At 40.4% G+C, this 23,776-nt stretch overlaps 1 protein-coding gene across 10 annotated transcripts in view; it reads left to right on the plus strand.

Moving 5' to 3' along the window:
- Nucleotides 1-322: 322 nt before the first annotated feature.
- Nucleotides 323-23,776, plus strand: part of arvcfb (ARVCF delta catenin family member b) — a 266,459-nt gene continuing 243,005 nt past the window's right edge. For 5 of the 10 annotated variants that reach the window (XM_076890600.1, XM_004567262.4, XM_076890606.1 and 2 more), the window contains exon 1: nt 323-700. The gene's annotated coding sequence lies outside the window, so the exon portion shown is untranslated. The remainder of the gene's footprint in view (nt 701-23,776) is intronic. The other 5 variants (XM_076890605.1, XM_076890607.1, XM_004567263.4 and 2 more) reach the window with 1 other exon arrangement.

Genomic DNA, 23,776 nt, shown 5'->3' on the forward strand with positions numbered 1-23,776 from the left:
ACGATGTAGTATTGACATCAATCATGTCATATCAATAGACAGGAGAAGCCTACAGAGAAATGCAAGATGAAACTGATAAAATAAAATGGAATAAATTAAATTAAATTAAAAATTGATATAGAGTTTTATGAATTTTAATGGAAGGTTTACCAAAATAGTATTTTTTTTAAATTCACTGACAGAAAAACTTAAACGTAATAACAGGAATAAATTCACTGAAAGTAACAAGTCTTTTTATGAATAATCGAATAAGGTTAATTTTCCTCCAATAGTAGTTTGAATGGGGCGGAGACACTCGCTGTGACCGACAGCATCCAGCACTGTTGTGGATGAGCGGGATAAAGGCTGCTCTGCCTTTCATACACTAGAATACAACTTCGCTGTCTCTAATTAACGTATTTATTAGCCGCTTCGAGTGCATCCAATAACTTCAAAGCCCATTAGGTTAGGTTTACTGTTTGTTATTATTTTTTATTTTTTCCCCGCTGCATGTGGAGCGACTAAAGGGACTCGCCGACAGCAACCTGCCAACTCCAGTTTGAGAGATTTGGCAGGTTGTGAGAGTAGTAGGCTCTCCCTGCAGCAGCTAGGCTAACTTGCAGGCAAAAATAACGGCGTTCGCGGTGAGGCTCGGAGTACTGCTCATCACAACGGGGAGTCACTTCGCCTGCGGGAGCAACGATGACCGGGAGAAACTGAGGTAACCAGAAAACAGCTCTGTTATTATCTCGTAAGTTTTATCCTGTTCTCTCAGCAGGAGGCGGGTGTGACAAAAATGTCAATTAACATCAGGAAAGCTCACAATAACCCGCGGGCTGTGTTTCCTGACATGAGCAGGTGCTCGTCTGAAGTGTAATGAACTGGACTCGGTGTTATTTGGTTAAAGCTTTAGCTAATTTATTGTTTAAATATACGTTTTTTAGGGTGGCGCGGTGGGAAGAGATATATTTAATGCTCCTTAAAAAAAATCTATAACAACGAGGGTTTGGATGAAATTGAATATATCTGCGCGTGCTCCCGTGTTGTAAACATTCATGGATGCAGTCGAAGGACGCGAGAGCCGCCACGAGCTGTCAATCATCTCATCCTCACTGCTCTATTGTTTTTCGCTCGTGCTGTTTGTGAGTGAGTTTCCATGGAGAGTCTTCCGGTTTCTCTACTCTAATTACCTTATTTGGAGAAGGGGCGGCTGACTGATAGAGTGCTGCTGTTGTTGGGTTAATAGTGCTGTATACACGCAAGCGCCCGAGTGAAGTGGATGTTTTGAAAGAGTTATTCTCAATAGACGCTGATGTATCCTGATCAGGCTTTTCACACTCGATAGCCTTCCGATGGCCTCGAGGTGCGCTGTTAAAGCAATTAACTGTGCAATTAATTTATATCTCAGCCTCGTGGCAAATCGAAATTTATAAACTGTCACCCAATCTGTTTTTTTGTGACACTCAACATTCAGAACGAAAGCACGTTAAATTGGTATTTTGCAACCCCGCCCCACTGACCATTAACAGATCATCTACAAACCCACTATACAGCCTTATAATTTTCTTTCCAGATGAACATGAGGGTACTTTTTAAAACTTAAAAACTGTGATCAGTAGGCTTTGTCAGTGAACCATCATGCAAACAGTCTAGGTCTGAGTTTACACTTGTTTTTTAAAAAGTGTCTTTGGCAATTGGATGGCAAGTGAGCAGCTCAGACAAATCAGTGTTTACATCTGACTCTGATTTCCTTACTGTCTAAGTCACTTCCAGTAGAAGGTCAAAGGAACAGTAATGTAATTAAAGGAGGCCTAGCAAGCAAAATGACATGTTACAAGGACTAAGACAGTACATTCTGTTGCAGCTGTCCTAAACCAAATAGGACACCAAAGTATCCTACTAATATATCATTGCTTCATAGCCACATAGAACTCAAAAATATGGAAAATTTGTGCCCATTTAACAACATAAGACTTTATATTTTGTGACTATTTCACAAACTGCCTGATGCTTGGGTTTTTTCATTACAATTTTATAATAATACTAGTTATTTCCATTGAAATGTTGTGATAACCCTGACTGCAGGTTTATCTAAGTTCTAAGTGAAAGCAACTTGGGTTCCTTGAGTTTTCTATATACATTTAAACTTTTATCCAACTGACTGGTGGAGTCAGTTGGATAGGAACACCTTGTGTTAATGTGTGAGTTATCACTTAGATATAACACGATCTGCATTCCGAGTCTTTCAAGTGGAACATGGATATACACATATAAATTATTAAATGCTTTTAATTGGAAGCTTACACAGACACCCATTATGGTGGTTTATGTGCACTCTTTTGTGTAAGGAATATGTATGGAGTGACCAGCCAAACAGTGGTGACACTGTAGTGAGATCTGAGGCCAAAGGTCTGCACTATGCAGCAAGTGGTAACTTCAGGTTTAAACCTGGGTTTTCAGTGCAATAATTATGCTTGATTTTTACCGGGCACATTGCCATGGCAACTTATTCTTCAGATCTAACCTGTGCTGAAGAAGGTTATGTCGAAGATAAGAGATTAACAGATACAAACTCCCTGCCCACAGACAAGTCAATACTCAGGATTGCCACTATTCCTGGAAGATCCCTTATACCTTGGTGGATTTATAGTCTTCATCTTTCCCTGATGACTTTCACTAAGAAATATAGATCCTTAGAGGCAACTTTAATCCTTCATTTTTGTCCACTGCTGGTTGCATTTAGTTTAACAATATTTATTATTCTGTAGCCATTAATATATTATACAAATACAGTGAATCGGTTTGCATCTGTGGAGTTTATGTTAAATCTGCTGGTAGACTAAATCTGCATCTGAATTCTGTTTTTATTTTTATTTGTTACTTGCTTTCAGACCATTAGGTAGCACCTGGGCTGTAGCTGAAAAAACAAGGCTAAAATTGTCTTATGTTAATTTAAATATTAATTTAATAGAATATGCAAATATAATTTGGCATATGCTCCTGTCTTAATGGTAAAACTCATCTGGTAAATTTGCTACACAGTTGGTATTTTTGGTGGCTTTCCTTCATGGTTTTGAAAAAAAAAAAAGACTTTGTAAGTATCATAGTCCTTCAGCATTACTGACCAACGTGCTAAAAGTACACAGACATTCATACAGTGCTTTTAGTTGTATACTTTTATCCTCTCTCTCTGCGGACATCTCATTTGCAGAATGCTTAACCCTAACAATAACCATCAAAAATGAATGCCTAATCCTAAACCTAAGCCTAAACCTAGCCAGAACCTAATAGTGACCCTGACACTAAAACCACATTTTGAGCCTCAAAAATGCCTTCAAACTTGTGGGGACGGCATTTTGTCCCCATAAGTGACTACTGGTCCCCACAAGTATAGCAGCATGCCAATTTTCTGTCCTCACAAACATGCACTCAAACATGCACTCAAACATGTACTCAAACAAACACACACACACAGATTTCTCTGTACTGTGTTGGAGATTGGTCAGATGCTGCTAACACCGCTCCTTTCAAGTAAATGTGTTTGTAGCGAGAAAGTTAAACCCTGGGTTGAATGACAACCAATCACGTTGGAATGACTCCTGCACTTGAGTCCAGATGTTAAAGTAAATGAAGCCAGACAGAATAAAACCGAATAGAATAGAATAACTTTAATGTCCACATCGGTGGAACACTGTCTTTGTTCAACAAAGATAGGGATGTCCTGTGTATGTTGCAATTGCTTTGTAGTACAAACCCGAGGCACTGCTGACTTTGTCAACCAGCTCACATAGTGGATGTGTATAGATAACAGCCCTCATGCACTATGTAAAACAGTAATTTATAGTATGAAGAGAAAGAAAAGAAATAAACATCTGATGTCTTTCTCTCTTAAGGCTTTTGACATTTCTGCAGAAGTTTTGCACTGACTCAGAATTTAGCTCATTTATGCATTTCAGACTGTGTTACAGAGAATGCTGCTGCATTCAGAAACATCCCAAAAGATTGCTTGATGTGTATCACTATATAGAAGGTGTATGCTACACTTTACAGCACAGTTAGTACAAACAAAATGCTCCTTTACACAGACTGTTATGTGTGTAGGACCTTAGCCTCTTAATTGTTTGCTATGGTTGACTTAGGTCATGACAATCATATTTTTAAAAGTTCCTCAGATGCTTTTTTTGTCAGAATACATTTTAGACTGATTGGTAATAAGGTAGGAGCTCATTTTGAAAATATTTGTAGCTCACACACAGTGAGCAGTCTCTGGACAGAATGAGAATCTCTGCGCCACATATGAGTGTGCTGAAAAGCGAAAAATACTCAATAACTGGGGGTAAACAAGAAGACTTCCAATGAATGCTAATGTTTAAAAAATCTTTGTTTTTCCCTTTGCTACGTAAGTTATCACACACTTCCCTGTGTGCCAACTGTCTTGTATTTATGTATTCTGTCTGTCTTGAGGGGAATAATGTTCAAATATTTGGCCATAATCATCTTAAAAAACAATTATAGGGGTTACTGCATGTTGTGCCAAACGCAGAAAGATGTTTTAGAATGTTTGCAATAGGAAAATGTTTTATCCTATCGATGGAGACCAAACCAAACTTTTTAATTTTTCATGAATTTTTTATAATCACCACTTAAATATCAGAAGGTTAAAATGGCATTTTTCTAATGAGCCTGACACGACCTGAGGTCATTTTAATCTTGAGAACAGTTTATGCAGTAAGGCACTAACTTATTAGGACGTCCGCTGCTTCAAAACTTAGTATTCTTAACTGTTAGCCCCGTGGCATATTTGTAATTTGAATGTAACTGTGTGAGCTGGTCAGATGACGTCTTTGTTTCAGTTTAGTGGCACTGTCTGAATTTGAATCCGTGTTTTGAATGTTATACTTTCCATCTATCCATCACTCCTTCCCTCCCTGACTGTGTCACAGGGGCAGACATAACAGAGCAGGTTGGTTTATGTGATACACGATTAGTCACAGTCTGATATTTCTGAAATGATACTAACATTTCCATGCCAATATTTTGTACCATTGCAAGACATCTTAACACTTGCAAAAGGAGCGTTGTAAACAACAGAAAAGATGTCTCCATGCATTCATTTCTTTTGCAATACACTGAAATAGCAGTTGCAGTGTATTGCAACAGACCATGGGCATTTTATAGTACCTGCATTTTGTGTATCTAGGACAACCAATACTACTAGCAGAGATGTAGTCTCTTAAGGGGGAATCATATTATGAAGTCAAATCAGGGAATTATTGTAGCCTCTAAATAAAGGATTCAGCCACTATGACATTTAATCAAGCTAGTGTTTTTATCAACGTGCCACCTTATTGTCTTTTTCTGTGCTGTCAGAGATAGCAAACACTATCCTAACAGTTTTTAGTAATATAAATGCACCCATGAAATATCCACCCATCTATTTTGGTTGCATTATAATGTTGCTTCATCCAGCCAGCCATTATAATCACACCAGCAGTAGCTGGGACACATTGTCTCATTGGAACAGGGATTAAGGGGCATCAACAGCAAAAACAATTGGAGATTCAGATGAACATGTATGCAGTTACAGAGTGTCATACTTCATCATTCTGTCTGATTAAAGGTAATCTTAACATTTTTATGAAAGCCTTTTAATAAATTGGTTACTCTGTTAAAACCCTAGACGTCTTTTCACAGCTTGCATTGACTCAGCAGCAAAGCACAAGTGTAATTATTACCACAAATGACGATTCTTTAAGGTCTTTAAAGACTTTTTTTTCATGACATTTATGAACCGTCAATGCAAGAAAAGCAGAGGTGTAACTGAACAGTGCTAACAGTGCTAGTTTAATTTGTGCACCTGATTACTTCTCCTGCTATGATGAGATAAAGCGTATGTTTCAGAAAAGGTAAACAGGTTTTACTGACTTTAATCTTTCCTCCTGATCATTTCCAGATCCACTTACCAGTCTACTGTAACTTTAAGTAAAGCTAAATGCAGCGATGATTTTCCAAATGTGTCTTGGGTAATCAGATGAAAACTGGACATCTGAGACACATCACCTTTTCTATGCCAGCGCCCAGCTGGGCCTGACTTTGTTACTCTCTAACACCTTCACTACATTTTTGCTTTGAATCTATGTAGAACATGCAACATAGCCTACACAACTGGCCAACACTGTTACCAGCATTCATACCTGTGTGGGCTAACTTGATGGTGATGTTAAATTTATAGTGAGGTGCAGTTCAGGTTACTGCAGAAGGTTTCAGAAGGGTTTATGGTTTTAAAATATTTGCAGTGTAATTGCAGATATGTTATAAGTTTTCATAAGTATAAATTCACTAATAAGGCCACAGTCACATCTGCCTAGAGACAGGTCAGAAACTTTGTGGCAACCACTGGTCACTAAGGAAAAGTGTACATTTTGCAACTGGTTGGCAAGTGATTGCAGGAGGTTTCCGTTAGTGGCTGAAATTGGTCAGAAAAAGCAAAATAGTCTTCTTTGCTATTAGCTGTGGTCACCAGTACTTTGCATGGAAGACGCCAGCTTGTATGAAAACACCAAAGTGGTATTGAGATTGAACTGTGTGAAGCAAACTGCAACCAGCTCACCTTGTGTTGGTGTGTGTGGCTGAGGTTTAAGTCCCTTACGCTAGAAGTTCAATGGCCCTGGCCACAGTAATTTTGTTAAGTGGAGGCTGGCAAGCAAAATGAAATGTTCCAAGAACCAATAAACTCTGCGAGCTGTTCCAGCAACACAAAGTCACATGAAACTTGTAGAAGTGGGGCAAGAACGAGAAAAAAGCACCATGTTGTGCAGAAGTGTCATATTTTCTGGTCACGTCCTTGATGAGGAGCCATCAGGACACATTAGGGTTGCAGAGTATGTTTGCACTTACACTTAATTTAATTTAGGCCACTTTTAGACACTTTTTAAAACTAACTCTAAAAAGGGTCTAAGTGGAGCACAGTCCTTATTAATACGATGGGTTACATGTATGATTTTCCTGCCGTGAAATGAAATAAATAAAAAACCTGCTGCAAACATTATCCAGAGGGGCACCATGGATTCCTTTTCTGTCTGGACAAAACGATTTTTCACACACACACACATTATTTTCTGATGTAAGAATGCAGACGCATAGGGCAATCTTAGATTACATGATTTCACAAATTAGGCACATGAACACCTGAACCTCCTGGGATGACTTGTGGAAATTTTGACCTTGCGTTTGCAGAACTGGCTTCAGTGTCATTCCAAACAACATAAAATACATGATGTATTAAAATGACCCTGTTCATCAGTGTCAACATATTTGTAGCAATGTTGTACATTGAGAGACAATGTTATGTTAATCACATTAGCCTTATACTCGTCTCATTATAGTTTCATGGTCAATGTAGCATTTCATTAGTGATTGTGCACGGGAATTATAGAGCAGCAGAGTTATATAGCAAGGGCATTGCGTGTTTGTCTATTCAGTTGGAGCAGAAATGATGTGCTTCACATCCTTGAGTGCCAAATGCATAAAGTAGTAGCGGTGTTAAAAATGTACGCAGTATTTCTTGACTGAGTCACGTAGAGAGGTAATTATCAGCAACGCTATCCTAGCACACATGAATTATTTCAAAGAGAACAAAGGCTGATTCCTGTGTGTGTTTGCTGCATATGGAAACGGAGATGACTGCGATTCATAACTTCTTCTGCTGAGATGGATCGTGCATGAGCTGTGTTTTGTGAGCTGACTGAAGCTGTCTGTAATAGTGAGTGGTCAGAAGAAAGCCAGCCCGGACTTGGAGTGAATGGGCCTTTGTGGGACAGACACCTGCAGAGCTCTGCCTCCTGCTCCTGAAGTGATTAACATGCACCTCCAACCTCCCTGGCCTTCCAGCTCCACAGTCCCTCGGCCACCCATCCTGGCACTGATCTGTTGACTTGGCACCTGTTCTACATCACCCATCCAGCAAAGGCTATAACTCATGTCTTTGTCTGGGCTGAGTCAACACAGTGTGACTACAGAATTCTGTTAGGATTGTATCGATTACCTCTGTCAGGGGATTAAATTTAGAAGTTTTGTAAAGGTAATAAAGTGTAGCTTTGTTTCAACAGGACCTGGGCAAAACACATTTGACTGTCTAGAAAGAACTGGGTTGCTCTGAAGGGAACAGAGATATTAACACAGAGACGAGACATGGAGCTAAAAGAACCCTGAATAGAAATCTATCAGAGATTTCTGAAACCTAATGGGAAACATGTCAGCCAATCCGTTACTAAAGCATGAACACAGTAGAGGGTCATGATCGGGGTGTCTCTAGCTTTGGGCTGTAGCTCAGCAGGTAGAGGAGGGCATCTACTGATTTGAAAGGTTGGTGGTTTAATCCTTGGCTGCTCCAGTTTGTATGCCAAATATCCTTGGGCAAGATACTAACCCCAAGTTGCTTTCTGATGCATCCATCGGTGTATGAATGTTAGATAGAAATCACTCAAGAATAGGAAAAATTGCTTGTATGAATGAGGCATGTTGTATAAAGAGCTTTGAGTGCTATATAGGAATCCGTCCATTTATCACCCATGTGGTAACAGGCATGTCTCTCTCTTCATTATCATTATTGTAATGACAGAGGTTAGTGTACTTTTTCTTGCCTTTTGTATCCAGAACATAAATCAACGTGACATTTGTTCAGTACTCATGAGATGAGCTGTTGATTCTGTCAGAACTCTGGGTCAAAGCGGTAATGTTGTGAAATGTGCATGATTAATAATAAATAAACTTGCAGTGAAAAATCAGCTTTGTAAAGTCAAAAAACTTTTGAAGAATCTTTTGTTTGGATTTGGTTGGTGTTTCTACTCTCCTACTTCTCCTGTAGGGCTTCAGAATGGCTGCAAGGAGTCATTCTAAGATGGCAGCCAGTTACTTGGTTGGCTTTTAGAATGACTTTGGTCTGAAATAAAACAGAAACATCAAAATTCTCCCTCCTGTGGCTTTCTGTCAAGTGATTTGAGAAAGTGCAGCTACAAAAAAAATCAGCTCTGGGGACCTTTAGTGAAGTGACACTGTGAAAGTAGAGAGCAAATCCCCAGATATAATCAGATCCTTTTCTTCCACAAAGGTAATGCTTCATATGACCCGTATTGCTTAATATGCTGACCTTTTTGTAAAAAAATTGTTTTAAGTTAAATAAAATATAATCTTTCAACAAAAACACAGAGAAGGCACGATGTTCAAGTAATACTGGAGAATATAACTTGACTTTATGATGGTATTAATATTAGCAAGATGTAAAAAACATAGAATAAGGTCCTTCCTAATGCTGCAGTTGAACAGCTAATGTGCTTTTAAAGATTAGATAGTTATATATAGTGAATATTATTGCAGTGACAGTTATACTCAGTGAAAAAGTACCACGATAACTGAAAGAATTTCTTTAAAGTCTTTTAAGAGTCTCTTCACCTTCTCTGCCTCTCTGGGCCTTAGGTGGTTGGGAGAATGATAGGTAGATATTACCAACAACAACAGCCAGCTAGTTCTTTTCAGTTCTGATCTTTTCAATCCCAGCCTGTCGGATTGTTGTACACTATTAGCATGTTTTGCTCTGATTATTTAAATGAATTGCACCGTTTTTAGCTGAACCCAAAGGCTCACATATAATGAAAGCAGTCATAGAAGATCAAAATTCAGACCATTTTAATTGTTAAAAGCTTTAAATGAGAATAACCCGAGACCATTTTGTTCTATACTTTGGAGAAAATAGAAACTAGATGTGCTGGAAACTTAGTGTGCCTATATCAGTGAATGCTATATTCAGTAGTGACTGTATGTTATCATAATGTCCTAAAGATGCTCTAGGATGGCATTCAGTCCCTAGACCCTTGGACCTACTGTCATTTGTCTCTCTTTAGGAGATCATTCATCATTAAGGTATTAGCTATGGCTAATAATAAAAAGCTAACATTAATGCTCAAGCTTGACAGTGAGTGATAGCTGTCCTGTTTATCTGTAACATTCATAGACTGTATTATTTTTAACAGGACAACACAATTGTTTGTGTCTAAAAAGTGTTATATTTCTCATAATCCCAGAGGTGAGAGAAGCAGCTGCAGTAGCTAGACAGAAACAGCGAGTCTGCTTTACTAACTCTAGGTTAGCAGCAGCAAAAATAAGATGCTAAGTGATAAAAAAAAACAACAACAACAATAAATGCAGGAAATAAACTGCAGCTGAAGATATTTGCATGAACCAGTATTGTTCTGTGCCTTTTACTTTAGTAAAAAAATGTTTGTCTTGAGTATCAAACATTTTTTCTGGGTATTGGTGTTGAACTTGAAATTCTATTATCGTGACAGCCCTAGTCTTTCTGCCACTGAGATCTGTACTGTTACAGATACCAAAAATATATTACTTTGCAGCTAATAAAGTAATTAACAGTATATATAAAACCGCTTCATATGCTTTACGCAAACCACCATCAGTAATTTCAAAAATCAATAACTACTATACAAGAATCTGTTTTTGTACTAAATTTCTATTAAAAATGTTTTCATCCTGTTCCCAGTTGCTGAGTTTGAGTCATACTATAAAGTAGGATGTTTTTTTGTGGGGGTTTTTTTCAAGCTGATGTTGTGTCGTGTCCTTAAATGCCAGGTGTGGGTGCAGGCAGCTCTCTACTACCAGACATGGTGACGCTTCTGTGAAAATTGGTTTTAAATGAGATTTTTTGTTTGAATCTAACCAATTGTTGGGACCTCAGCTTGTTGTTATTGTAATATCCACAGGACTGTCCTCTAACATGCTGACTCGCTCATAATCCAGTCGCCTTTCTTACGCCCTCTCTGTTTTTCATCGGCACTGTATTAACTTAGAGCGATGATTAAATTCTTCTCCTCAATATTCTTAAAACCTTCCCCCCTTTCCACCTGCTCTCACGCTCTCTCAGTGGATTGAAATAGCTGTACATCTTTATATTCCCTCCCTAATGTGCTGTTTATCAGCTGGCTGCCAACTGAGACACTGACCAAATCAGTCTGTCTCCCATCGCTCTGTCTATCCTTACTCTGCGAACCAGCCACATCCCCCTACTCCACTCCCAGCCTTGGATCTCTGTGCCACAGGAGGATTAACTCCACCCTCTACATTCTGGCCTGCCTTGATTATGTCCAGGGATAAGAGCTGCTTAATTGTAATCACTGAAGCTGTCACTCAGGAGCACCGATCAGCCCAAACCACACACTGAAACCAAATATACAGTAGAAGACGGAAGGCAGCAGCCCTCCTCATGTTAGTCTTTATAACATGTTGGTTGTCAGTTAGAATTAACTCCTTGAAACATATGTTAACGAATTATGTACCCTTCACACTTCCAGTTATAGTGAGGAGTGGTTTAAAAAAAAAAGAAGTATATATCTATATGTAAGTAAAATAGAACGATTCTTAAATGTATTTAGCAGTTACAGCCAAATTAGAAATCTCAATAGTCCCAGAATTACTCTCTAAAAACTACGATGGTCAGTTATTATATAGTGTCATAATTTGTTACTAAAAAAAATAAAAACCTAATAAATTGACTGCATCTGTAGTTGTACTTGAACCTTAATCTTTATTGCAACGGTTTGCGAAGGTATAGAACGCAAACATAGGACGCTCCAGTGTGAGCACAGGGGAACTCAGTCGGACAGCATGGGAAGTCAGTTGGGAACAACTGGAACGTTCTGGAAGGTGGCCTGAAGGAAGGAGCACATTGAAACTGGAGACCTCATGCTGATGCACCTCCACATCAGCAGAAGTGGAGGTTTCCTGTATGTATGGCTAACAGAGCACACAGGCGAAGCCACTCAATTGGAGGACCCAGAGGATGAGCAAATAGGCAAGACCAGAAGTGCGGAAAAAGCTCCGCTGCAGGCCTGGTAGGAGGCTGGCAACCAAGGCAGAACCCATCGGGAGGCCTGGCAGGAGTCCTGTGAGTAAGATGGAACTATGATGGAGATGGCTCGATGCTAGCGAGAGGAGCCCTTGGGAGGTTATTGGAAACATCAGGCCGAAATCCCACAGTTGCAGTAAAGGCATCAGGCAGCACGACAAAGGTGTTAGTTGACTCAAGCAGAATTTATGGTGTAGCAGATGTGTCCATTTGCACTGATGTTGAACTGCACAAATTTGGTTGTGGAAAACTAACCAAAGATCAGAGAACAGCATAAAATGTACAGCTGCAGTTTGGTTTCATGTCACTACAAGAATGTGGATTATATTTTATAACTTCTGTTTTCTACTTAAGTAAGAGTAGCCCACAGACCATATTTTTGCCATTACACAGTGGTGATGGAACAAAGCTACAACATGTAGAAAGACTGACCTGTGCATAGTACCAGAGCACAACCATGAAAAAGTCTGAGATGAAGATAAGTTGGCTCAGCAACAGGAAGAATGTTAGCTGGCTGGGGCACAGGCACAGATATTGATAGACTCTGGAACAGGGGAAGTGTTAGTTGACAAATGTTAGTGGAGACAAAAAACTAGGCAGCACTTTTCTTGCTGAAAAGAAGCTGGAAGTAGCAAAGAAAATCACCATAAGAGCTGGAACAGGCTTGGAGTCGACGATGTGCCAGTCCAGGTCTATACTCTTAAACTGGGAGCCCTCTTCCAGTCTGTGTACAAAAAAGGGTGTAAGCTAATAATAGAGTTGTTGTTTTTTTCTTGAACAGACTATGAGTAGAAAAGCCACATGGATAGAGGAAATCAATATAGCAATAGGACAAGAAGGGCATTTCTAAATAATGAAACAGAAGCATTGTCTGATGACACGCACACTTGCGTATCATCAGACAATGAGACATTAAGCACTGTCCTCTTAAATCACCAGTGACCACTCAGATGACCAGTAACATCTTCCCCCAAGAATCAGATCTGATATTGGAAAAATAATAGTTAAGGGAAAAATAATAAAACAAAAAGACAGGAACAAATAAAAAAAAAATAATTCCTTTTTTTTTTTTTTTTTTTTTTTCTTAAATGAAAGAAAAAATAATAATAATTCCAAAACCACAGCAAGTTGGAATAGTTGGGTCCATTTCCTTGCTGATGAGTCAAGAGAGTCTTTCCCAGGATGTAATATTGAACTGATAAACTGAAAACATATACAAAACACGTTCAAGACACGTTTTCTGGAATCTGCTGAGCTCAAGCTGCTTTGTGATGTCTCCTAAATGTATCCAACACTTTAGTCAATAGAAAAAATATACCAGTGATCATAAAAAGCAGTTGCAGTGAATGTGTTTAGCGATTTTATAGTTGCAAATCTTCAACCTTTCCTGCAGATTGTTTGTGGTTTGTCTTTATTTAATGTTTGCACCAGAGCTTAAATGTGTGAAGCAAAATTGTAAATTCAAGTGGGACAAGGTATCTGGATAGTAGCTGTAAATTGCTTTATTAGGTAGCCTGTTCACAGAGACATCCTGGTGGAACTTGATGAGATAGCAGGTTAAAGCTCATTTCTATTTTCCTGCAGCATTTACAGTGAAAATACCAATATTCTTTGCATACTCCCACTATCTGTCTGTCACTATTTTGTCTAATGTGTCTACTGCTGTTGATTTTTGGGAAACCCTGTTTTCTTGAGCTTTCTACTATGTAAAGATGGAACCCTCAATAAATGAGACAGTTTGTCTCATTTATTGAAAAGCGATGCCTTTGTAAGAAACACTGGCAAAGATTTTATTGCAGTCGTGCAGTATTGTTGTAAACAGTCTAGCACATCAGATAGGCCATCTGGCATTTTAGTTATGTCAGAGCTGAGGTCAAATCTCACATGACCTGTCCTTGGCGGGCTATACTATCAGAGCCAATTACTATCCTTTTGGAATCCCCATTGAGTGCACTTTGTCCTACTTTTTTCCTCCACAGTGAGTGGATGCTACTAGAGCATGAATAATTTAGTTTCTTTAATATTGCATCTGCCCGTGTAACAGTTACAGGTTAATAGTTTAACTTAGCTTGGCATGAAGAGTGGAAGCAGGAGGAAAACCTAGAAAGGATACCAGGACTTATGACTTTATTTAAAAGAAACAGACAAAACCTAAAGCAAATGCCTCTTTAAGGTCATTGTCAGTCATAATACTATAAAATATATATGACATACTATAAGTATATTAGACCTATAAAACAACATTACAATTGGGGGGAATTATACATTTGTATAAGGACAATTCAGAGTATAACAGAGTGTTATTTTTAAGATATGCATGCAGTGGATTTTTAAATAAAAACTAAACTAATATATTAGGGCAGAACGGTGCCACTCCCCCTGCTTTCAGTTTCTATTCTGATCAAAGCGGATCCTAGCTCTGTCTCCGAATTTAATGGAATGGTATAACACTGGTAGCAGTTTGACAGTTAACTAACTAATCAACTGCTCTATGACTTTAAGTTATTCAGTAAATGTCAGACACTATTTGCCATAATTGGTAGTTTCACTGTATTTAGATGAAAAATTGAAGTTCTCCCAACTTTGAGGAACTGGACTTGAAAGGAAACACAAAAAAAGCCAGGAGCAGTTTTAGATTAGAGCCAGAACATCTTTATGGGTATAAATGCATGCTTTTATGTAAGAGCCTCATTAGAGTATTAGATACATCAGGGTTTTTTTTCTCCGACTCCATTGATATTTGCTCTCCTGCTGTGCTGAGCTAAACTATTTCATTTTCCTGAGCATTCACAGGATGCGTAATTGAGCCTTGGAAGGTAAGGTAAAATATGTTAATCAATTTTTAACAAAAAAAAAATCACAGCACAAATAACACAATTACAGCTAAATGAAGTAATGAAATCAACCTTACAGAGGATTGTAATAGTTTAATAATGCTGTATTTTCTAAGAGCTACAAAGACAACAATTAAATGGATCATTTTTTTGCCAAAATAATCTAAATACCCACTGAATATCTTCTAAATTTAATGATTTCTTAACCTGCACAGGCATAAATAATCTTTTAGCTTAGCTTAGCAGCTAGCTATCTTTACATCCAAGTCTCACAAATTACAATGTTGCATCAGTTTTGTAAAAATTGATAATTTCTTGGCCTGGAACAATGACTTTCTGCAATATGAGTTTGTCAGTTTGCTTTGGAAAAGTCTTTAATCCTCAACCTTTAGATATACATGCAGTGCTTTTAGGTACGTAGTCATGGTCTAGATCAGCGGTCCCCAACCCCCGGGCCATTTGGTACCGGGCCCGAGAGTGAGACTCGGGTGTGAAATGCATGGTTTTCAGGGTTTTTATCGGTTTTCAGCGTTATTTTGTTATCGTTTTTATCGTTTTTATCGTTTACTCAGTTTTCCTGGGTCTTTTCACATGTGTTATGAATAAATCTTCTTTTTTTCGGTACCGGTACTAGTTTTATTTTGTTGTATTTATCCGCGACACCTTAAAGGCCGGTCCGTGAAAATATTGTCGGGCACAAACCGGTCCGTGGCGCAAAAAAGGTTCGAGACCGCTGGTCTAGATGAAATTTTAACTGAACAACAGAATGTGGAAGAAAGGTGATTTATGTGACTTTGAATGTGACTTGGTTGTTGGAGGTTCTGAATATTTCAGAAACTGGTGGTCCGGTGGGATTTTTCCATGTGCCGTCTTCAGGGTTTACAGAGACTGACCTGAAAAAGAGAAAATATCCAGCAGCAGTTCTCTGGGCGATGTCACAGGTCAGGGTAATGTCCATCCTGCTTTGAGCTGAGGGGAAAGCAACAGTATGCAGAACAGCATCTTTGAATCAGCAAAACATGTAACTTTGAATCAAAAAGTTACACCGGGTACCACTCCTGTCAGGAAAACCAGGAAACTGGGGCTACAATTCAAAAGGGCTCATCAAATTTGTACAATAGAAAATTGGAAAAATGTTGCCTGATCTGATGAGTCTCGATATGTGCTGTAATATTCAAATGACAGGATTAGAATTTGGTGTGAACAACATGAAAGCATGGATCCATCTTGTCTTGTTTCAAAGGTTCGGGGTAGTGGATGTGGGGCTGGTGGTGTAAGAGTGTGGGGAATATTTTGTTGGCAAAATTCGTCCCTCCTAGGACTAAGTGAGCATCATAGAAATGCCACAGCCTGTCTGCGTGTTGTTGCTGACCCTGGTCTCTTTATGCTGACGCTAATCCCTTTATGACTACAATGTTTTCATCTTCTCATGGCTGCTTCCACAAGGATAATGCTCCATGTCACAAATGTAACCCTGGTTAACATAGCTAACAACAAATAAAAGCCTGTTAGTAAAAACAGTCATAAGAAATATATTACAGGTGATAAATGGTCAATAAATAGATCATAATGGTTAGAAAATTCATTAAAAACATCAGCAATGATATAATTCATGGTATAGGATTTCATTTGTGTTTAAAAACATGTTAAAAGGGTACAGAACTTGCTAATTCATGGTGTTTTATGTTAATTCAGGTAAAATGGCTAAAATATGTGTTGAGACTCTTATTGTGAAAGGGCACGCTGCAGCGTGACTCCTGTGATTAGCCACACCCAATCGGGTTGTTCCTTCTTTTTGATGCTCGAGAGGGAGAAATGCAGACAGTCCTTGCAGAGCTGCTGCTTAAATGAGTGAAAAAATAGTAAAAATAAGCCAAAAATCTACTTAAAGCCATTTTTGTACTCTGGAGAATGTATTTTTGTTTTTCCGACCTGTCCTTGCCTTGGTGACGTTGTGAACATAACCGAACGGGACTTGGCCATTAAGGTTTGGATCGGGAAATGCTGAGCTAGAATCGGAGTTTGATCCGCTGAGCGAGAAACAAGATGGCGAGCCACCCACGGACCCATTGAACTGTACCGAGCAGGAAAAAGGAAAACGCCCCCTGCTGGACGTTGAGCTCTTTCGCTGATAAAACTGGTAGGATTAATCCATACACCTCTGCAAAAGAACAGCGGACTTTTCAAAGCACTGGATAATCATTCGGAGTAATTCCAGGACTAATAGTTAAAGGACACAAAGACAACTTTCTTTTGTTTATTTGTTTGTTTAAGGGATTTATTCAGCCTTTTGCTGAATTGTTTTCAGTTTTACATTTATTTATTTATTTTTGTAATTTATTTTGGTCAACCTTACATTTTAATGCTGTAATGGTGTTAATGGAAATGTAAATAATTTTGTTGGGTTAAAACAAAATAAGAACTGGTTGAGAATTTAAAGGTGAACCTAGACCAAGATTAAATTAAATCTTGGGCCTAAAGAACTGAACTTGATTTAAAATAACACAGTGTTAATGCAAATAGATCAAAGGATAAACTTGAACTTAGAACTTGAAATAAATAAAACAATAACCTAGGTTGAGAATAACATCCTTCTAAAGCCAAATAAAAGGTTTTGAGATAAATAGGATGAACTAACAGAACATACTGAACTAAGAAGGGGAAAGAAAACATCTTGTTTTCCTTAAGTGTGTGATGTTGAATGTTTTATGTAATGTGTCTATAACTGTCTATTCTCTGTCTTCACAAAATAATAAGCCGGCAATTTAAACGTATTTACTGGTCTGTGGTCTTTATTACATGCTACGCTCATTACTGCTCTAGTAGTCGAACCTAACTGGTCCTAGTATACTGTAACGACTCCAGAAGTGTTACAGAAGTGGCGAGCCAGCCAGGAGTAGTAATTGATCCCTCAAGCTTTTTTCCTGACCCAGACCTCAAAAATAGGCCAAGTCCGGCAAAATGGAAATAGTTGACAGAGAAAATGTTAAAATCCCAAACTCAGTTATTGTTAGTGGGATTACAGGCACAGACGCTGATGAAGCTTTAAAAGACTTTTTAAGCAGATATGGTCGAACAGCAAGAACCCTTAAGATAGATGACCCTAAGTCTTCTTACCACAAAAATGCTATTGTAGAGTATGAGAGTGGATCTGCTCTGTCGACACTTGAACCCTTACTACCCTACACACTTGAATGTCCGAATGAAGTCACTTATCAGATACGAGCCCTGTCACCTGAGTACATCGCAGCTGTTACCAACGTCGCCACCAACAGTTTTTTCAATGAACTGCAAAGCATTGCTAGACTTAGTGGCAAATCTTTTGAAGCTGTTCTGCATGAACACCTTTCCCAATGTGCTCAGTCAGTCACACACAGCACAGAAGCTCCTACCCCAGACGCACAAAGTGAACTAACAACCCAAGTACAAGCAAATGACCAACTTATCCAAAGTGAAACTGCAGAACTGATCAAAGCTAACATATGCTTCAGCGATTCTGAGTCAGACAACCAGACACAGCCAGATCTACAAACTACCATTCCACAGAGCTTTATAACACACCCTGATGTGCAAAAGGTTGTAGTAGAGCACATAGTGCGAAGTGAAGCTCTTGTCTCACCAGTGAGCGCCTCCTTCCGCCTCAGAAATTTTTCAGGCAAACTGCCCTGTCCTAGTCATGAGGTGGACTTTGATACATGGCGCCACAGTGTAGAGCTCATACTTCAAGATCCCAATCTGTCTGACTTGCACCGCTCGCGGAAAATCGTAGACAGTCTTGTACCGCCTGCTGCCAACGTGGTGAAACCTCTGGGCCCTGAAGCCTTGCCCTCAGCTTATCTTGAACTACTCCATTCAGCTTTTGGCACTGTGGAGGATGGCGACGAGCTTTTCGCCAAATTCCTCAACACATTACAAGATGCAGGTGAAAAGCCTTCACACTACCTCCATCGCTTGCAAACAGCTCTCTCAAAAGCTCTGAAAAGAGGCGGTGTCGTAGCTAGTGAAGCAGACCGACACCTTCTGCGTCAATTCTGTCGGGGGTGTTGGGATAATGCCTTGTTAACAGATCTTCAGCTCGAAAAGAAAAAAGATAAACCCCCCTCATTCACCGAGCTGCTGCTACAGTTGAGAGTGGAAGAGGACAAGCATACTGCAAAAGAAAGCCGAATGAAAAAACATTTTGCTGCCACCAGACCAAAAGTAGCCTCTCACTCTATTGCTGCAAATGCTGACTTTCCTGCGCTCACCATGCAAGACGATCTCACTGAAATGCGAACACAAATAACTGCGCTTCAGAGTGAACTGACGAGATTGAAACCCCAGAAAGTAGACCCACCAGTAGATGCTCAAAAGGATCTGGTCACAGAATTAAAGGCACAAATCAGTCAGCTTCAAAGCCATCTCGCAACATTAACCCCGAACCCTCCTAGGAAAAAGTCTAACCCTCCAAAAGCTACTGCTAAGACCAACTCTCAAGTACCCGAACGAACCCTTTTGACATCCCAAGCTGCGAAGAGTAGGCCCAGGCCTGGTTACTGCTTCCAGTGCGGCGAAGACGGCCATATTGCCTCTGTGTGCCCAAATGACCCAAACCCGTCTTTAGTCACTGACAAAAGGAAACAGTTGAAAGAAAAACAGTTGCTGTGGGATAGACAAAACAAGCAAACACAGCCTTTAAACTAAAGGGAGCCCTCATTGCGGGACAAATGGGTGCTACGGACAAAACTAGTCCCACCGAGCCTTCACATAAACCCAAAAAACGATTCTCAAACAATAAATCAGCCACTGTGAAACTACCCAAGGGTCTAATTGGAGCTAAGTACACTGCTCAAGTGAAAATCAATGATCAAGCTTGCAACTGCCTTCTTGATACCGGATCGCAAGTGACCACAGTGTCCCGATCGTTCTATGAAAACAATCTTGCAGACCTTGAAATCCATCCAATACAGGACCTGCTAGAAGTCGAAGCTGCAAATGGTCAGAATGTTCCATATTCAGGCTATATTTGTGTCGACATTACCTTTCCAAAGAACTGTTTTGGTACTGAACTTACTGTGTCTTCTCTTGCATTAATTGTTCCAGACACACGCTCTAGTGTTCAGTCTTCTCTCTTAATTGGCACTAACACTCTTGACCTTGTCTTTGAAAGCCTCTCCTTGGCTAATACAGACCTCAGTATCCTGCCTTATGGTTATAGAGTAGTGCTGAGCGTGTTACAACAAAGACACAAGCAAAAAGAGGACGACAGCCTTGGTCTTGTCACTTTGTCAGGGAAAGAGCCTGAAGTCATTCCTGCAGGCCAAAGTCGAGTCTTAGAGGGTTTAGTCCACGCAAAAACTGAACACTCAGGCGGGTGGGTAGTAGTCGAGACCCCCTCTACATCCTCCTTGCCAGGTGGAGTCTTGGTCACCAACTGTCTACTTACCCTTGCTGAGAAACCCTCACAAAAGCTTCCAGTGGTCCTGCGAAATGAAAGTAAGCATGACATAGTTATCCCTGCGAAAAGTGTCATTGCTGAAATACATGCTATTCAAGAGATCATACCAAACAGTCAGATCACAGAGCAGTCCAAACAGACTCTCAGCTCAAACCCTGCTGAGCTTAATCTTAACTTTGCTGATTCTCCAGTCCCTGCTGAATGGAAAGAACGAATCACACAAAAGTTAAGTGCTATGTCGGAGGTTTTTGCACTACACGATACAGACTTTGGTTGCACTAACAAAGTAAAACACCAAATCAAACTGAGCGATGAAACCCCTTTTAAGCACAGACCCCGTCCCGTACGACCACAAGATCTTGACGCCGTACGGAGGCATTTGCAGGAGCTAAGCGATGCAGGTGTCATTCGCGAATCCAAGTCGCCATTTTCCTCACCGATAGTGGTGGTAAGGAAGAAGAATGGAGACGTAAGACTCTGTGTAGATTACCGTAAGTTGAATCTGAACACCATCAAAGACGCCTACGCGCTTCCTAACTTGGAAGAAGCGTTCTCCGCCTTGACAGGATCGAAGTGGTTCTCGGTCCTTGACCTCAAAAGTGGGTACTACCAGATTGAGGTCGATGAGGCAGATAAGCACAAAACAGCCTTCGTATGTCCGATGGGGTTCTTTGAGTTCAACCGGATGCCTCAAGGCATAACAAACGCTCCCAGCACATTTCAAAGGCTGATGGAGAAATGTATGGGCGACATCCACCTTAAGGAAGTCCTGGTCTATCTAGACGACCTTATAGTTTACTCCGAAACCCTCGAACAACACGAGACCCGCCTTCTCCATGTGCTTAATCGTCTCAAAGAATACGGTCTGAAGCTATCGCCTGAAAAATGTATGTTTTTTCAGACGTCAGTTCGGTACTTGGGGCACATTGTCTCCCAAAACGGTGTAGAAACAGACCCCGAGAAAGTAGCAGCGTTAAAAACATGGCCAAGTCCCAAGAACTTGAAAGAACTCCGCTCCTTCTTAGGGTTTGCGGGGTATTATAGGCGGTTTATTAAGGACTTTTCTAAGATCGTAAAACCCCTTACCAACCTAACTGCTGGATACCCCCCACTGCGAAAAAACAATAGCTCTAAGTCCAACTACGTCCAATACTTTCAGCCAAAAGCTCCTTTCGGGGAGAGATGGACAGAGAGTTGTCAGAAAGCGTTTGAGACTATTATAGACAAACTGACTTCTGCCCCAATTCTAGGCTTTGCCGATCCCAAGTTGCCTTATGTATTACATACAGATGCAAGCACAATCGGGTTAGGGGCAGCTCTTTATCAAGAGCAGGAGGGAGAGTTGCGAGTAATTGCATACGCAAGCAGAGGACTATCAAAAAGCGAAAGCCGTTATCCTGCTCATAAGCTTGAGTTTCTTGCCCTCAAATGGGCTGTAACGGAAAAGTTTTGTGATTACTTGTATGGCAGTCCTTTCACAGTAATAACTGACAGCAACCCCCTAACTTACATTTTGACCACCGCTAAGTTAGACGCGACGAGCTATCGCTGGTTGTCCGCCCTGTCCTCTTTCGAGTTCCAGCTTAGGTACAGAGCAGGCAAACAAAACATGGACGCAGATGGCCTATCTCGTCGTCCGCATCTCGAGCCATTAAATGACCTTGTCTCCCTGAAGGAACAGGAGCGGATCCGTCAGTTTGTGCAACACCACTTGCCTGGCACCGATCCTTTCACTCACGTTCCCACTCAAGCTGTCAGTGCAATATGTGAGAAACATCTAGTCCAGTCTCTTGACACAGACCATGCTCTCGCCTGCCCACTCGTAACTTCACTGTCTACGTCCGTTGATGCTGTTCCTGACAGTTTCGACCAGTGTGATGCTTTTCCTGTCATTCCAAGCTTGTCAGAAGAAGAGATAAGACAAAGTCAAACAAACGATCCTGCTATCAGTGAAATCATACACCAGCTTGAAACAGGTGAAACATCTCCTCCTACTGTACGCAACGAGATCCCACAACTTAGCATCCTTCTGCGTGAGTTAAACAAACTTGAGTTGCAGAACGGGATTTTGTACAGAAAAAGACAAGTAGGTGAAGAGACACAGTACCAGCTGGTTCTTCCTGAAAGTCTAAGATCTATGGTTTTCAAAAGCCTTCACGATGACATGGGTCATTTTGGTCTTGACCGGACCCTTGATTTAACCAGAACCAGATTTTTCTGGCCAAAAATGGCCTCAGACATAGAGCAAAAGATCAAAAGCTGTAGCAGGTGTGTTTGCAGAAAGACCCTGCCAGAGAGGGCGGCGCCCCTAGTAAACATTCAAGTCACCAGACCTCTAGAGTTGGTGTGTATTGATTTCTTGACAATTGAACCAGATCGCAGCAACACTAAAGATGTCTTAGTTATTACAGATTTCTTTACGAAGTATGCTGTAGCAATGACAACTCCCAACCAAAAGGCTAAAACTGTAGCCAAGGCCCTGTGGGAAAACTTTATAATCCACTACGGTTTTCCCGAGAAGTTGCATAGCGATCAGGGAGCAGACTTTGAGTCAAAAACTATCAAAGAGTTATGCGACCTAGCTGGGATTCAGAAGGTCAGAACTTCACCCTACCATCCCAGGGGAAACCCTGTGGAGAGGTTTAATAGAACCCTGCTAAACATGTTGGGTACACTCAAAGACGAAGACAAGAAACATTGGCGTGACTTTGTTAAGCCACTCGTTCACGCGTATAACTGCACCAAACATGAAAGTACAGGGTTTACGCCGTACGAGTTAATGTTTGGCAGACAGCCTAGGTTACCCATTGATCTTGCCTTCAATGTCCCCCTGAACCATCGCCAGCAGCAATCTCACTCACAGTATGTTAAAGCCCTCAAATCTCACCTTCAGGAGAGCTACCAACTGGCTACCAAAAATGTAAGCAAAGTTGCTGAACGTAACAAAACTAGATATGACAAACATGTAACCGAATCTGTCTTAGGTGTCGGAGATCGCGTGCTTGTAAGGAATGTTCGGATTAGGGGAAAAAACAAATTGGCTGATAAGTGGGAGTCCGTCGTCCACGTGGTTGTAAGCCAAAAAGACAACCTCCCAGTATACACAGTCAAACCCGAGCATCACCAAGGTTCCACTAGAACTCTCCACAGAGACCTTTTGTTACCTTGTGGGTTTTTGCCAACTGCCCCTGAAAATCCTCCAGCAGTCCAAGTAAAGCCTCATCGGCCAAGCACACGTCAACACCCAACAACTGATCCTGATGAACCTGAACTCGAATACCACTCTGAGGAGGATAACTACCCTCTGTATTACCCTCCACTTCCTCCCAAGGAGATCTCAAGGTCGATTGAGGAATACGAGGTAGTTTTTCCTCCCAAGGCTAAGTCAAACCATGCTAATGAGCAACCCAAATCAGACAATTCTCAAGTCTCAGAAGATGTGACAGTGCCTGATATTGCTCAAGAGCACATGGACATGACGGAAACTGTAAATTTACCTGATTGTGGAAACCTACCGGATATGGAAAACTTATCTGAAAATGACAAAATACCTGAAATGGAGAAACCACCTGAAATGGAAAACTTGCCTGAACCTGCAAAGGAAGGAGCTCA

Source organism: Maylandia zebra, linkage group LG12 (genome assembly GCF_041146795.1).
Source record: "Maylandia zebra isolate NMK-2024a linkage group LG12, Mzebra_GT3a, whole genome shotgun sequence".
Lineage (NCBI taxonomy): Eukaryota > Metazoa > Chordata > Actinopteri > Cichliformes > Cichlidae > Maylandia > Maylandia zebra.